This window comes from Camellia sinensis, chromosome 10, assembly GCF_055761805.1.
Source record: "Camellia sinensis isolate YWXY chromosome 10, ASM5576180v1, whole genome shotgun sequence".
Lineage (NCBI taxonomy): Eukaryota > Viridiplantae > Streptophyta > Magnoliopsida > Ericales > Theaceae > Camellia > Camellia sinensis.
Genome location: NC_138970.1, coordinates 30,151,832 through 30,158,942, shown reverse-complemented (window position 1 = coordinate 30,158,942; position 7,111 = coordinate 30,151,832).

Below are 7,111 nucleotides of genomic sequence, written 5' to 3'. Positions count from 1 at the left end.
ACAAAGATGAGTAAGGTAAATCGGTAGACGGAAAAAAATATCGTGGTATGATTGATTCCTTACTCTATCTAACTGCTAGTAAACCCAACATAATGTTTAGTGTTTGTATGTGTGTATGTTTTCAATCTGTTCCAAAAAAATCACACATCACCGCAGTAAACGTATTTTAGATATCTTGTTGGTACTCCACTTTTAGGTCTTTGGTACCCTAAAACAAATGCTTTTGATCTTTATGGTTACTCGGATGCCGACTTTGCAGGATGTAGACTTGACCGAAAAAGCACTAGTGGCACTTGTCATTTTCTTGGAAATTCACTCACATCATGGTTTTGTAAAAAATAAAATTCTGTGGCTTTATTGATAGTTGAAGCAGAATATATTACCGCAGCTATTTGTTGTGCTCAAATGCTTTGGATGAAATAATAATTTCTTGATTTTGGACTTCACTTTGATCACATTCCTATTAAATGTGATAACACTAGTGCCATTAATCTTTCAAAAAATCCAATACAACACTCACGCACTAAACACATTGAAATAAGACATCACTTTCTATGAGATCATATACTTAAATGTGACATCGAACTCGAATTTGTGCCTACAAGCCAATAAATTGGCTAATATTTTACCAAGCCCTTTAATGAGGAACAATTCTACTTTATTCGAACTAAGCTTGACATGTTAAATATTCTTATGTGATGTTAATATATGTGTTCTTATGCTATCATGTGAAAATTGCTTTGAAAAACACTATTTTTGGTCTTTTAGGACCCCTAAGGGTTGACCCCTACTCTATAAGGTCAACACCCTGTGAACTAGTTCTGTGCTTCCCTTGATAAGGGTCGACACCCTCCTTCATAGGTGTCGACACCTGATATGTTTTGGTTCACTGTTTTTTAGGGTCGACACCTCTCTTCGAAGGTGTCAACACCAGTTGGTGTTTGAGAATTTTTAGGGTCGACCCCCCTCATTGCAAAGGTCAACACCTACTTTTGGCTAAGGCTTTGTTGCGCAACCTTTTTAGTTTCTAAGGGTTGACCCCTCCCTTCACGACGGTCGACACCGTCGAAAGGATATTTATACCTAGCGACCCTTTCTTTTTCTCTTGCGACACCACTCAAAACCCTAGCCCTTTTCCCATTCCAGCGATTTCCACTCCCGATTCCTCTTCCGATTTCCTCCCTCCTCTCTGGTGACCTCTGTCCTCCATGGATTCTTAACCATCTCCTTCTGTTCCATCACGGAAATGTCCTCACATTTCCACCACTACCCCTTCTCTTTCTGTGCAACGATTCAAGAACAGTGACTGCAAATCTGTCTTCAACAAAGATTTTAATCTGCGTAAGGTATTCTCTGGTTGCACTATTGACATCGCTTTCTTTGAAAAACATTCCATTCCTGTCAAAACACAGTTTGATAATAAAAAATGGTCCTCTATCTTAAAACTTGATTGTGATGTTTATCCAACTCTCATTAAAGAATTCTTTGTTAATCTTTTCTATAATGAGGACTTTTCTCCTAATACTTTAGATTGTTTTGTGAAAGGTGTTTCTTTCATTTTGAAATCCTCTATTGTTAACTCTATTATAAAAACCTCTAATGATGGCCACAGAGTTTCATCTTTTGTTAGCATAAACCCACCTCATTACACACATCGCACTGGCTTGAGATTTCTCACTAACAATCTAACCTTAGACCGTCACATTACTGTCTCTAGAAAGGATCTTTCAATGGAATTGAGGCTCATGCATCATATCATCACACAGAATATCATACATCGATCTGGTCGTTTTGATGCTATTACCAATGGCCATACTTTTCTCATATGGGCCTTATCCATTGGTTACCTCACTGATTTTGGGTTTTTGGTGTGTCACTGTATCATCAATGCACACAAACAAAGCAACCAAGCCTTTCCCTATAGGATGATTTTTACCAAAATTTTCAAACATTTTAAAATTGGTATCAAAGGTGAAGAAAAAGTTCCAAGAGACCCTTCTTGTTATGGGTCTGAAACTCTAAGCCACATGGGGTATTTTTTAATTAACAATGTGTGGACCAAAACAAAAAAACCAGTCTCTTCCCCTACCCTTTCTACTCTTGGCTCTATCCTTCCTAGTTTTTCCTTCTTTTAATTCTCCACTCCTAGTCCTTTCTCTTCTACTCCACCACCTCCATCTGACCTCTCATCTTTCTCGTACAAAATTGATCACCTTGATTCTTTGGTTCAAGGTCCTCTATTGGTTGGAATCGCTAAGTTAAACTCAAGGCTTAACAACCTCAATCTCAATCCACAATTCGCACAAGCTTCAGACATTTTATCCTCCTCTCACTTTGTCTCTGCATCATCCTCATCTGGCCTGGTTCAGAAAGTTGATCAGTTGGCTTTCTTGGTCTAACAGCTTCTCTCTCAGCAAATAGAAATGTAGCACGATATTGACAAAATGAAGATCTAGTAAGCCCAGGCCATTGAAGCTGCCAAAACAAGTGTGGAAAGTATGGTGATTGCAGTGTATGGGCTCAAACATTCAAATGAAGAGTTTCGCCAGATTTTCCAACAGTGTTGGGATGACAACCTCGATGAACAAATTCGTAAGTTCATGCTTTAGTTCGCATAAGGTTGGCGCGAAGCAGCATCCCATGGGCCCTGCAATCCTTCACCATTTCGCTAAGTTCTATCCCTTTTTTTTTTTGTTGATGACAAAAGGGCAGAAGAATGTTAGACGTTGTTTGTTGTTTTTGTTTTGACTTTTATAACTGATAGTTTTTGAAAATCTGAGAAAACTTTAGAGATTTTAGATGTTGTTGATAGCTGTTAGTTTGGTACAAAAGTGAGAGAAGAATAGTATTGTTACTTTGTTTTGTTGTAAATGAGCTATTATTGGATGTTAGAAGTAATTATTTTGCTACAAGATGTGTATGATGTAATGCTAGTTTGATTCAATTGTTAATTGTTAGATGTTCACTTTATACTGATAGCAACATAACACATTGTTTGAATTGTATTAATCATGCTTTACTGTTGATTTTGTTTCCGATTGGTATAATAGCTTGTAATTTCATTAAGTTAAAGCGATAATAGTTCATATTTGCTAAAGATCCAATGCACATTGACAAAGGGAGTATTGATATACTTAAGTTTGTTCTACTTATGCAACATTCTTATGCATTCATATTGCGCTTTGACTTGAAAATGATTTGGCCATGAAGCCCTTTTTATAAGAGTTTTCGATCTTGATTTCAAAATCCCTTATTTCACAAAACTGTTTGAAAAACACTTATCAAATGCTTTTGTTTTGAAACTCATACTTTGAAAACTTTTCATATATTTGTCATCATAAAAAAGGGAGAGATTGTTAACCCCAAGTTATCGACAAATATTTTGACCTCATTTATTTATTCAAAGTTTTCAAAATAATATTATATTGCTCTTCATTGTTTTTAAAAGATGAATGCTTCAAAATTGTCAATTTCTCATGAATATTGGTACCTCAAAAACATGGAATTAGCATATGTATGCAAAACAATATTTATGCTTAAAACAGGTCCAAGGGTCAACACCAAGATAGTAAGAGTCGACACTAGAATGAAGTACACAATGCCTAAGTGTTGTAGGAGTAAGGGTCGACACTAAGGATGACAAATGTCAACACTAAATTTCATAACACAATCCAGCAGCAAGGGTCGACACCAAGAATGACAAGGGTCGACACTACATTTCAGTATGCAAGGCTCAAACAATCTAGTAGCAAGGGTCAACACTATGAATGACAAGGGACGACACTAAATTTCAGTATGCAAAGTTCAGACTTCAGCAAACAAAGAGTCGACACCGAGTTTCGAAAGGGTTGACATTAGGAACACTTGGAAATCACACAGAGAAGAAAAGAGAAGCAAAGGGTTAACACCCAATCTGTAGGGGTCAACACCCTTAAATCTGGGTTTCAAAAGACCTAGCCGCCCATTCAGATCTAGTCTGACACAACTCATTTCTTAGCTGCTTTTTCTGATCAATGTACAGAATAAGTCATCATTTCTAATCCTTGAGCAGACCTTTCTAACATAATATCTTCTATCAAGAGTTGACTTATGAGCTTGAGCATTTAATGAAAGCTTGTGCATTTAATGAACCTCCTCTTCCAAAGACTTGTGACAGCCTGTATACACCTATGCCCTGATCCATACAACTAGAAGATATTATCCATAATCTGCTCCAACGGCTAGAAGCCATTAATGCTATAGAGAAAGAAGTTCTCCACATCCGAAAGACACAACTCTCTAACACAAGAACACCAAAGCATTCAAGAGATTTTATTATACTTCATTGTACTTTCACTTTCATATCTGAATGAGTCTTAAATACCCTATGTGCTTACACTTTCATATCTATCTTTTGAGAGAGAACAATTATAAAAGATGACAATTGTACCACTTGTTCTTATTCTTTATTTTCTGAGTGAAACACTTGTAAAGTGAGGCATTTAGTTGAGGGGTCCTCAACAAATAAGAGTAAGTCCTTTGTAAAAATCCACAAGCTAGGAGAAGCTTGGTGTATTGATTCGATTCATAGTGAAGGAATTCTCAAGGAGGTACCTTGAGGAATGGACGTAAGCCAGTGAGTTGAATCACTATAAATCCTTGTGTTTGAGCTCTTCTTTCCTTTTCCTTTATTTTATGTTTTATTGATTGCCTGCTAAAATTATTTACTTAATTAATTGTAATAAATTTTCTGTCCATATTTTTTTTAATAACCTAATTCACCCCCTATTGAGTTGTCTACTTGGGTAACATTATGGGTAGTTCACTCAAATGTGTGCAGATCTTTTTTGGACGTGGCAAATAAGACTTTGGAAAGAGAAACAGTTGTCAGCTTCGATGAAGTTTTTTCGTGGGTACGATGAACAGAGGGCAAAAATATCAAAGTTAAGGTGCCTGAACAGAAGGGTTAACAGAGGTAACAGATCTTGTAGAAGTGTTGGGATAAAATAGTAATAAGCAGCCAATATCGGACTCCTCTTGTGTACCAGAAGTCAAGAACACCAGCAGTCAGTGGATATAAGCGTAGTTACCGTGGTCGTGCACCTATTAGGGCGGCGTATGTTCACAGACAGTATGTATAGAATATTTCCTGATACATTAAAAAGAATAAGAGGGGAGTAAGGAAGTTACAACTGTATAGTGAACAATTAAGGGACGTTACATTTGACAACAGAGGTGTGACGAGATTGCTAAATGGGATTGAATTGGGAAATAAAAGATATGACCATCAATCAGACAAAATCGTGGTTAAGGGCATAAAATTAATTGGGAATATTCAATTAGGACAAGACGCAAAAAGAGGAAGCTGTGGTGCATCACGTTCTTTTTTTTTTTAATCATAAGTGATAATAGTCCGTTAGATTCTGTCCCCACATCTGATAAGATATTTGTTGGTGTTGGTGAGGGTAATCCTGAGACCTGGATTGTTGATCCTAATCAGTCTGATATTGGCTTCTTACTACTCCTTTCATTTTTTTAAAAACACTCAAACTCTTTCATCCTAACATTTCTACAAGATCTCTTACCTCTATTAACCCTTCTATTCAGGCACCTTAGCTTTGATATTTTTGCCCTCTGTTCCTCGTACCCACGAACAAACTTTGTCAGAGCTGACAATCGCATCTTTTCCCAAAGTCTTATTTGCCATGAGCCCGGGTGTGGCTTCCTTTACACTACAACCATATACGTGTCCAAGATTCATGAATGGACAGCCCAGATTCAGTCGGGGGCACTAGTAATATTAATACAACGGCCCCCCAAGTCACACCATTCACACAAATTTTTTTTTTATATAATTGGGAGGCCTTGTACAGCAGGTGTGAGTTCGTTGTTCTCCCCTATAAAATGTCTCGCCAAGCCTCTTTTTGTTTCTATGCAAAAAATATTTTCCTCACATACCGATAATGCCCGACGTTGATGATATTTCATCTTTGTTGCCCCTAGCATTATACTCTCTCTCTCTCTCTCTTTATGTGTGTGTGTGTGTGTGTGTGTATCTCTATGATTCTTTCTTTATGTTTCTCTTTTTCTATTGCCTTCTCGTTTTTAGCTTCCACCATAGTCGATCACTTTTGTTCTCTTTTTTCCTTCTTTTCCCCTCTTTCTCCTACATGATCTTTGATGACAATCATTGGTGGCCAATTTTATTAGGGCTAGGTTTCCCTCTAATTTAATCTGATTCGATGAGATAGCTATCGATATCCGATCAACGTGATATTTTACAAGCATATGCACTACTAATTAAAGGGCCTTTTGTGTCAATTTTTTTGAGTTGGCAGATTTTGCTGTTGCAAAAGCTAGTCTTTTTGCGACGACATGGAGTTACCGACGCAAATTCCAAACTTTAGCGTCGGCACCATTGACCGACACAAAAAATTAATAGTTTATAGCATTACTTGAGTCGGTTGAATTTACCAATGCAAAAGATAGACCTTTTGCGTCGGCAAACCCGTGCCGATGCAAAAAAACTAGACCTTTTTGTGTCAGCAAATGATGCCGTGACAACAAAAATATTTTTATACTCAAAATATATATTTACTTGATTATATTTAATAAATATATTTGTTTATACATATTTGCATAAGCTTTTATATTAATATTGAGTGTATATACTATAAATAAAATATATCTCATTTAAAATGGAAAAGAGGTATTGTGGTGCAATGAGCTAAGTGTGGGTTGTTGGGTTCAAGTTACCTAGATGAAGTGGGTTCAAATCTTGGGAGCCTCAATGAGAAAATCATGGGTTAGATTTTTTAAAACATTCAACCACTTTTTGCATCGGCAACTTATCATCTAAAAAAATTGAAACTTTTTGCGTGGGCAACTTGTCGACTCAAAAACCTTTTGTGACCCCTCCATTTTCGTCCCTCGAGTTGCCGTCGTAAAAACTTTTTGCATCGGGAAATATACTATTTGTGACGGCACGCTGCCGACTCAATAACTCTCTTTTTTAATAGTGATGATACTTGACGAGTTCTATACATTGAACAATTTGAATTATCGAAACGGGACTTGTAGTGGGCCCTCATGGGCCCAACAGTACCCTGATCGAACTGGAGGGAAGCCAACC